Source organism: Dermacentor albipictus, unplaced genomic scaffold (assembly GCF_038994185.2).
Source record: "Dermacentor albipictus isolate Rhodes 1998 colony unplaced genomic scaffold, USDA_Dalb.pri_finalv2 scaffold_84, whole genome shotgun sequence".
NCBI lineage: Eukaryota > Metazoa > Arthropoda > Arachnida > Ixodida > Ixodidae > Dermacentor > Dermacentor albipictus.
In genome coordinates, this window is record NW_027225638.1 from 130,001 (window position 1) to 140,000 (window position 10,000).

General features: G+C 56.5%; 3 non-coding genes across 3 annotated transcripts in view; 1 reads left to right on the forward strand and 2 right to left on the reverse strand.

Moving 5' to 3' along the window:
• LOC139053251 (5.8S ribosomal RNA) overlaps window positions 1–22 on the reverse strand; it is a 153-nt gene extending 131 nt beyond the window's left edge. Inside the window, exon 1 of the ribosomal RNA XR_011510351.1 lies at window positions 1–22. This exon is cut by the window's left edge and continues 131 nt beyond it. This is a non-coding gene — a ribosomal RNA (5.8S ribosomal RNA).
• Window positions 23–1,259: 1,237 nt separating this feature from the next.
• LOC139053292 (small subunit ribosomal RNA) lies at window positions 1,260–3,074 on the reverse strand. Its single transcript, XR_011510389.1, has one exon. It is a non-coding gene; the product is annotated as a small subunit ribosomal RNA (ribosomal RNA).
• A 4,895-nt stretch (window positions 3,075–7,969) lies between these two features.
• LOC139053272 (U2 spliceosomal RNA) lies at window positions 7,970–8,161 on the forward strand. The gene has a single exon (XR_011510369.1). It is a non-coding gene; the product is annotated as a U2 spliceosomal RNA (small nuclear RNA).
• Window positions 8,162–10,000: the final 1,839 nt, after the last annotated feature.

Below are 10,000 nucleotides of genomic sequence, written 5' to 3' on the forward strand. Positions count from 1 at the left end.
GAGTGATCCACCGCTTAGAGTCGTGAAAAATAGTTTGTTCAATTCAGTACAGTACAACCAGTGTTTCAGGCACGTGGCGTCTCCCTGTGTGTGGTTTCGAAGAGCGCCTTTCGGCGTGCGCTACTCCTGTTTCGCTCTTTCGTTCGGCGGTCACGCGTTTCCGCATGACCGCTGCTGATCCAACAGCCTACTCGAGACGAAAGACAAGAGCTTGGCGCGCGCGTACTCGCGCAGCTCTCCAAAGCCACTCGGCCAGTGCCAGGGACGGCTCTCTGCGCCGGAGCCACAACAAGTCTACTTGAGGCGGAAGACGAAGCCAGCAAGGGCCTGGCCGCAAGTGCGTTCGAATACGGGATTACAGTCCCTCGTCTGTCCGTACTTCCTCTTTCGACGTGCGGCGCCTTCCCAAAGCGCACAAGTCCGCAAACCGCAGAACGCTTCCGACGTAGCAAAGCCGCGTTTCCTTCGGTACTTCGCAGCAACGCCGCCTTTCCCTCGGCGGCGGGCAAATAGCCTGCAGACGTCGTCGCATTGAACCGCGAACTCGACACCTCGCGCGTCACGAGCGGGAGCCGACCGGCAGCCTCCGGCCCTTTCGGGCGCGGTGGAATTTGCCGCGGAGGACGGGAGAGTGCTTTAGGCCACGGTTCCTTCCGTACTTGGCAGCCGCACCCTCAATACCGCCGGTTCCATGACCGACCGAGCGCCGCACCGTTCCTTTAGTACTTGGGCAGCAACAAAGTCGGGTCGTTACTCCACACTCGCCGCAGGAAGCGACCGGCAGCCGCCAGCCTTTTCAGACTCGGCAGCGTTTGCCGCGGAGGACGGGAGAGCGCTCGCACCACGGTTCCGTGTGTACTAAGCGGCAGCGGCATTAGCTCTCGACCGTCAGTTCCTTGACCGACCGCACGCTTCGCCGTTCCCCTCGTACTGGGCAAGAGCAGCAGGTCGGGTCGTCTTACTCCCATTCCGCGCAAGAGTGCCGAGGCGGACTTCAGAAAGCCCACCCAACAGTGTGCGTTACGCCGTTTCTACCCGCGGGCGCGGCCAAGCCAACCGTCCAAGGTTGCAGCCGGCGTCCACTGGGCGCAACAAATTTGGCACGGGGCGCCCTTCGAAATTCGGGCAATCCCCGGCATGTTCGGGTATAGCCGTCCCCGCGTCCAAGCGGGGCCAGCGGCGGAAAGCGTCGGGCGCAGCGAGCTGCTTCACCCACACGGGGTAGAAACAATGGCGCTCGTCACCCTCGAACAATCCGGTAATGATCCTTCCGCAGGTTCACCTACGGAAACCTTGTTACGACTTTTACTTCCTCTAAATGATCAAGTTTGGTCATCTTTCCAACAGACCGGCGCAACCGAAAGGCCGCGCCGGACATCGGTCCGAAGACCTCACTAAATCATTCAATCGGTAGTAGCGACGGGCGGTGTGTACAAAGGGCAGGGACGTAATCAACGCGAGCTTATGACTCGCGCTTACTGGGAATTCCTCGTTCAAGGGGAACAATTGCAAGCCCCTATCCCAATCACGAAAGAAGTTCCACGGGTTACCCAGTCTTTTCAGACAGGGATAAAGACACGCTGCTTCCTTCAGTGTAGCGCGCGTGCGGCCCCGGACATCTAAGGGCATCACAGACCTGTTATTGCTCTGTTTCGTGCGGCTAGGAGCCGCTTGTCCCTCTAAGAAGGTTGTAAGGTGCTGGGAACCCCGCACCTATTTAATAGGCTAGAGTCTCGTTCGTTATCGGAATTAACCAGACAAATCGCTCCACCAACTAAGAACGGCCATGCACCACCATCCACCGAATCAAGAAAGAGCTCTCAATCTGTCAATCCTCCCAGTGTCCGGGCCGGGTAAGTTTTCCCGTGTTGAGTCAAATTAAGCCGCAGGCTCCACTCCTGGTGGTGCCCTTCCGTCAATTCCTTTAAGTTTCAGCTTTGCAACCATACTTCCCCCGGAACCCAAACACTTTGGTTTCCCGGAAGCTGCCCGCCGAGTCATTTGAGTAACTCAGGCGGATCGCTGGTTGGCATCGTTTATGGTCAGAACTAGGGCGGTATCTGATCGCCTTCGAACCTCTGACTTTCGTTCTTGATCAAAGAAAACATTCTTGGCAAATGCTTTCGCAGTAGTTCGTCTTGCGACGGTCCAAGAATTTCACCTCTAGCGCCGCAATACGAATGCCCCCGTCTGTCCCTCTTAATCATTACCTCGTATTCCAAAAACCAACAGAACAGAAACGAGGTCTTGTTCTATTATTCCATGCAAGTTTATTCAGGCGACTCGCCTGCGTTGAGCACTCTAATTTTTTCAAAGTAAAAGCACCGGCCTTCTCGAGGCACACAATGAAGTGCACCAAGAAAGGACCGGCATGATGTTCAGTCCGAGCCGTCGCATCGGGTAGATGCACTACTCGTCTGGAACTGAGATCCAACTACGAGCTTTTTAACCGCAGCAGCTTTAGTATACGCTATTGGAGCTGGAATTACCGCGGCTGCTGGCACCAGACTTGCCCTCCAATTGATCCTCGTTAAAGGATTTAGAGTGTACTCATTTCAATTACGGGGCCTCAAAAGAGTCCCGTATTGTTATTTTTCGTCACTACCTCCCCGTGCCGGGAGTGGGTAATTTGCGCGCCTGCTGCCTTCCTTGGATGTGGTAGCCGTTTCTCAGGCTCCCTCTCCGGAATCGAACCCTGATTCTCCGTTACCCGTAACAACCATGGTAAGCAAGTAACCTACCATCGAAAGTTGATAAGGCAGACACTTGAAAGAAACGTCGCCGGCTCGTGGCCATGCGATCAGCACAAAGTTATCCAGAGTCACCACACAATACGGGCCGAAACCCGATCGATCTTGGTCTAATAAAAGCACCCGTCGCCCAAAGGGCTTCAGGCTCACTGCATGTATTAGCTCTAGAATTGCCACAGTTATCCAAGTAGGAAGAAACGATCTAAGGAACCATAACTGATTTAATGAGCCATTCGCGGTTTCGCCTTATTTCGGCATGTACTTAGACATGCATGGCTTAATCTTTGAGACAAGCATATGATTACTGGCAGGATCAACCAGGTAATCGTTCAACTGCGCGTCCCGCCTGTCAAGCAGGCCGGACGCCGTTTTTGCGATGCCGAGGCCACCTTCAGGCGCCCCAGCACGCTTCGTTCTTGCAAAGAGTAGCACTTTGCACAGTCCGAGACGACGGCGTTCGAGCTCGCTACGGCGCCCTCCCCGAAGGGCCGGGTATCGCCACGCGGCAAGAAGCACGCAACATTCTCGATAGACTGGTTGTGTCGACTCGATCACGGCTTGCGGTTTCTCTTGAGCCCGCAGCACAGGTGGACCGACCGACACTTGCAACGTAGCCGAGACGGCAAAGCCGCCAGGCGACGGGTCACGCCCGCGCCTTCGGCGCTTTCGCATTTGACTCGTCCGAGGACGATGCGGAACACAACTCGATATCGTGGAGAAAGCGTCGTCCGACAACCAGCCCCTAACGCATCAAGCGGATGAGGCTGCAGACGTCAGCTGTGGGATCCACGGGAGCGATACCGGGGACACGCTTGACGGGCACGAAGCCCGCCGCATATCAAACACCCAGGTCGCTTTTGGGGGCGACTGCTCTCTGGGACCCCCATATAATAGCAGCGATAAGTTCCCAAATCTCCATGGGGCCGTACTCGTGCCACTTTCGACGAGCGTTTGGCGAAAATCGTGCCGCCTCGCAGCGCCGCGAGCGAGATGGAAAGCTTACGTCGGCAGCGCAATGCCGAAGTCGTGAAAGCGCAGCGCGTCGACCGAATGCGCGAACGGCAATCTCTCGCCTATGGACAGCGCGGTTTCCAGAACAATCGCCTTTCTGTGCCCCTACGGGGCCGCACGCTAGCGCGGCCCTTTCGCCGTTTCCGAGCACGAGTGCGACCGGCGCGGGCGGCGTGCTCGACACCCCGGCTGACGCCGTTTCGGACTTTGTCTCTTCGCGCGCTCGCGCCAACGCCGCGGCAAAACGACGACCTCTGCGCGGTTCTTTCCCGGTTCCCGGCGTGCTATAGTGCAGCCAGCCGGACGGTGGCGACGACTCAGTCGCGGCCGTGCGGTGGCTTGTACGCCAAAGTTGCGTGACGGGCGTCGAGCTCCCGCCGCGGCCCGGCTCAGGTGGTTTCGGACTTCTGTCTCTTCCGAGCGCTCGCGTCGTCGTGGGCACGATTCTCGAGTGCGGAGCGGTGCGCGGACACCACCACGAACACGCGCAAGCCGAAAACGGCACTACGGTACAACGTCGGCCAGGGCGGTACGGCCCCCTTATATGAGCAGCGATAAGTGACCAGATCTCCACGGGGCCGTACTCTTGCGACAAGGCGGCGTACTGCGCCGAGCCGAGCGCCAATATTTGGCCTTGGCACGGCCGATTTGAGCTCTCGCGATCGCCGCGGTACCGCCGCTCACCGATTCAAGGCACGCTAGCGCGGCCCCTTCGCCATTTTTCGAGTAAGAGTGCGAAAAGCGCGCGCGGCGTGCTCGTCGCCCCGGCTGACGTAGTCTCGGACTTAGTCTCGCTCACGCCGCCCCGGCTGACGTCGTCTCGGACTTAGTCGCGCTCACACCGCCCCGGCTCACGTGGTTTCGGACTTTCGTCTCTTCCGAGCGCTCGCGTCGTCGTGGGCACGATTCTCGAGTGCGGAGCGGTGCGCGGACACCACCACGAACACGCGCAAGCCGAAAACGGCACTACGGTACAACGTCGGCCAGGGCGGTACGGCCCCTTATAAGAGCAGCGATAAGTGACCAGACCTCCACGGGGCCGTACTCGTGCGACAAGGCGGCGTACTGCGCCGAGCCGAGCGCCAATATTTGGCTTTGGCACGGCCGATTTGAGCTCTCGCGATCGCCGCGGTACCGCCGCTCACCGATTCAAGGCACGCTAGCGCGGCCCCTTCGCCATTTTTCGAGTAAGAGTGGGAAAAGCGCGCGCGGCGTGCTCGACGCCCCGGCTGACGTCGTCTCGGACTTGGTCGACGCCCCGGCTGACGTAGTCTCGGACTTAGTCTCGCTCACGCCGCCCCGGCTGACGTCGTCTCGGACTTAGTCGCGCTCACACCGCCCCGGCTCACGTGGTTTCGGACTTTCGTCTCTTCCGAGCGCTCGCGTCGTCGTGGGCACGATTCTCGAGTGCGGAGCGGTGCGCGGACACCACCACGAACACGCGCAAGCCGAAAACGGCACTACGGTACAACGTCGGCCAGGGCGGTACGGCCCCTTATAAGAGCAGCGATAAGTGACCAGACCTCCACGGGGCCGTACTCGTGCGACAAGGCGGCGTACTGCGCCGAGCCGAGCGCCAATATTTGGCTTTGGCACGGCCGATTTGAGCTCTCGCGATCGCCGCGGTACCGCCGCTCACCGATTCAAGGCACGCTAGCGCGGCCCCTTCGCCATTTTTCGAGTAAGAGTGGGAAAAGCGCGCGCGGCGTGCTCGACGCCCCGGCTGACGTCGTCTCGGACTTGGTCGACGCCCCGGCTGACGTAGTCTCGGACTTAGTCTCGCTCACGCCGCCCCGGCTGACGTCGTCTCGGACTTAGTCGCGCTCACACCGCCCCGGCTCACGTGGTTTCGGACTTGCGTCTCTTCCGAGCGCTCGCGTCGTCGTGGGCACGATTCTCGAGTGCGGAGCGGTGCGCGGACACCACCACGAACACGCGCAAGCCGAAAACGGCACTACGGTACAACGTCGGCCAGGGCGGTACGGCCCCTTATAAGAGCAGCGATAAGTGACCAGACCTCCACGGGGCCGTACTCGTGCGACAAGGCGGCGTACTGCGCCGAGCCGAGCGCCAATATTTGGCCTTGGCACGGCCGATTTGAGCTCTCGCGATCGCCGCGGTACCGCCGCTCACCGATTCAAGGCACGCTAGCGCGGCCCCTTCGCCATTTTTCGAGTAAGAGTGGGAAAAGCGACCGCGGCGTGCTCGACGCCCCGGCTGACGTCGTCTCGGACTTAGTCGACGCCCCGGCTGACGTAGTCTCGGACTTGGTCTCGCTCACGCCGCCCCGGCTGACGTAGTCTCGGACTTGGTCTCGCTCACGCCGCCCCGGCTGACGTCGTCTCGGACTTAGTCGCGCTCACACCGCCCCGGCTCACGTGGCTTCGGACTTGGTCTCTTCGAGCGCTCGCAGCCAGGTCGGGGCCGACGCCGACGTCTGCGTGGGGCTTCAACGATTCCCGGCGCGACGCAATGCAACTGCGCGCAGGATGCCAGCGACTCCGCCGTGGCCGTGCGGCGGTGTACACGCAGAAGTTTCGTGAAGGGGTATCGAGCTCCCGCCGCCCCGGCGGACGTGGTTTCGGACTTTAGCGCTCGCAGCGATCTCGCGGCGATCGCTGACGTCTGCGCGGTTTCAGGTGTGCTACGATGCAGCAGTCTGCCGCACGACAATTTACGGAAGCGAGTGCATTCCGCCCCGGCGGACGCGGCAGCGGACTTTGTGCCTGCGGGAGTGCTCTTGTTGCTGTAAAATTTGAACGGGTGCAGCTGCGCGAAGCAAGTGTACACATTTCTCTCTCTCTCTCTCTCTCTCTGCCTCTGAGGCGACTGTAATTTTAATTTAAATGCAATTGGAGGCGGGAGCAACCTGATGAGAGTAGGCGGACTTCGGCACACCTTGTAGTTTAGAAATTGTTTTCAAGCTTTGAGGACATACACAATCGCGCCATCTGCTTTCCCCGTCTCTTTGGCACTTCATAGTGTGTGCAGCATGCTCTGCATTCCAAAGAAACGCGCCTGTTTCTCCCCCTCTCTCACGTTCTTCTTGTCTTTCTTGCTGCTCTTGTGAGAAGTTGCTATGCTCTTTACTCGCTGTAAAATAGAATGCTTGCGCGAGCCAACAACTTGCGTGTCTTTCTTTTTTTTTGTTGTTGTTGTTTTTTTCTCTCTTCCCAAGACGTTTCTGCCATTATTCACTAGCTCTCGTTCTTAGTATGCAACGGAGCGTTAGCTCGCGCCATCTACCTTTCTTTCTGTATGGCGAAGGCCGTAGGTTTTCCTAGTTCCGCACACAGATGGCGCGGATGCGTTTTCGCGCCAGTTTCGAACGACCTCGCTGTACACATGTTTCTCATTTAAAAGTTTCAAAGGGGCTTGCGAAAGGGCGTGGTCCTTTTTTCTTGCGCAAGGCTGAGCTTTCCAGCTGTGCTTAAGCTATGCTAGCATGTGTGCGTATGTGTGTGTGTGTGTGTGTGTGTGTGTGTGTGTGTGTGTGCGTGCGCGCGCGCGCGTGCGTGCGCGTGCATATGTGTGCGTGTGTGTGTATACACGCACACGGTAAAGATGATGGGGTAGCGCTATTTCTTTCTTTCTTTCTTTCTTTTTTAACAACACCTGTGCTCCACATGGCGATCTTCCTGCCCTCTATGTTTCCGGTTGGAAGGAGTGCGCAGCCTTTTCTATATTTATTTATTTTTTTTTTTTCATTCTCTTTCATTCGTACATGAGGCGCGCTACCTAATTCTAGCGGTCGAATCGACACGTTGCAATCCGTCCCGGCCTGTGCCGTATGAAAACTTTCAGTGGGCCTTGCGGTAAATAAAAGGAAATGAGGGAAATGCGCGTAGTGTATTACACTTGCGCACGGGCTTGAAACGAAGGCCTCAAAGAAAGCCGCCTTGAGCGGTCGCATTCAGACGGAAGTAAGCATTCCCCTTGCGCGTGTTTTCCGCTCGCCTGTTCCGTTTTCTACGAGGTTGCCTTCGTTGGTTTTGCCTTGCGAACAAGCTTGCGCTCGGGTCTCGTTTCTACGCGACGGCGTTTCGTTAACAGTGAAAGACTGAGGCGTCGCGAGTTGATTCGCGAGATAGAGAGCATAGAGTCTCTAGACGGGCTGGGTTTTATAAGATTGCCCACGCTGTTGCTGAGGTTACCAATGTCGCCAGGGCACCCACAAGGCAGTGGTACAATGGAGTGAAGTGAAAGACATCGCTTCTCGGCCTTTTGGCTAAGATCAAAGTGTAGTATCTGTTCTTATCAGCTTAATATCTGATACGGGTTCTATATGGACCCACGATATTAAACCTATTTTTGGAAGTTGGCGGAGTGCTTGAAGCCTGCTTCACCTCCGCCGCAGGTCGGCCCGGTATTGCACTACCTCCGGGATCGGCCCCCGCTCACTTAGGTGAGACTTCATTCAATCAAAATGAAGAACACAAGCTCGAAGCGAGCACTCACGTGACACGCACCATTCCCATACTATACGCAACGATGACGGTGTTTCTGAACGATTGTCTGCTGTAATGAGCCACTTGGGGGGGGGGGGGGGGAAGGGTGATTAGCCGTGGGTTTTGCAATCAATGTAAGTCCCACTCAAAGCCAACACTGCATTTTGGAGTTCACTATCGCTTTGATCCGTAAACGACAGCAAGCTCGCCCTGCGAAAATCCGCTGCCCTAGTGGAAGAAAGGTTCCCTATGAAACAAAAATGGAGTGCCCGATTTCCGGCAACATTTTCGCTGCAGTGGGACCGAGCGCCTCGAAAACAAACTTGTCGTATGGCCAAGTGTGGCGAAATATATTCAAGGGTTCAGAGGTGCCTCAGCTTTCCAACCTGTATGTTATGAATACCTGTTGCTACCTTTTCGTCATCATCATCCTGCTGGCTACGACCACTGCAGGGCAAAGACCTCTCCCATTATTCTCCAAGCACCCCGGTCACGTGTAAGCCCGGTCACGGTCGCCGTCTAGTGCCTGCGCCCTTCCTAATCTAATCTGCCCTCCTAATTTCCGCCACCCCGTGCTACGCTTCCCTTCTCTTGGAATTCAGTCGGTAACCCTTAATTGATGATCTTCCCCCCACATTGCATGCCCTGCGCACGCCCATTTCTTTTTCTTGGTTTAAACTAAGGTGTCATTAGCTCGCGTTTGTTCGCTCACCCCCCGAATCTGCTCTATTCTTATCCCCCGTAGCGCTACACCCATCATTCTTCTTTCCAAAGCTCGTCGCGTCGCCCTCAGTTACCCTTCGGTAATCCTTAAGGTCCTTCGTTGCGGCACTCGCGGCATCTTTCTCATTTAAATAAGGCTATTTCGTTCAGTTTTGGGGGAAAACTCAATGAGCTAGGCGCGATTGTGTCCCCGGCGCCGCTCTCAACAAGATGGCGGCGCCCAGGCTTTTTGCCTGGTGGTTCGGCTTGACGCAGAACACGCCTGCAGGGCAGTGAAGCCGCATTGAAGGGGCAACGAGCGGCGCAGTGAAGCGCATGCTCGGGCGAAAAACGCGAACATCAGCCAAAAATACAACCAAATGGCCAAATACGAATTTCCGTTATGGGAAATTGGAGTTCAGTTGGCGCGTTGCGCTCGCCTAAGGTAAAGAACATAAATGCGAGTGCCACATCAGCCAAGTCAATGCTGAGGATCGCGTATCATTTCTTATTTATTTTTCCCCTTGCCTCCTGGCCTGCGTGGCCCTAGCGCGCATGCCCACGAAAGTAATGCAATAAGGAAAACGCGAAATCATGCGGTGACGGCTGTATCATATCCATTGTGCGTGCTTTGTTCTTTTTGGACTACAGTGGTGTGCGTTATGAGAAAGTTTCAGTGACCAGCGAACCTATATTTAGAACCACATTTACGGTTACTGCTAACAAGCTGCGGGTAGGTGTTTTTTTTTTCTTTCTTTCTTTTTTTCGCTACCAACGATGGGTTATCGCAACCGCGATCGGTTGTGCTAGACGCGTTCTTGCCAAACGTTGGCTCTATACGCGACCCGTGACGCGTGGTCGGCACATTCAAGCAGTCCATTGCAAACCGTTCCAAGAAGAAGGATGCTAGCTCCACGTTCCGCCGGGAGCGCTAGTTCGAAGATTGTACTTTTAGACCCTCGAGGAAGCACCGCCATCCCACGTTTTCTATAACGCGCTAAGACTCAGAGCGACAGCGACCACTTGTCTTTGTCAATATCTCGGACACACTTTTTTTTTTTTCTTTAATCCAGATCGTCAGACGAGCCC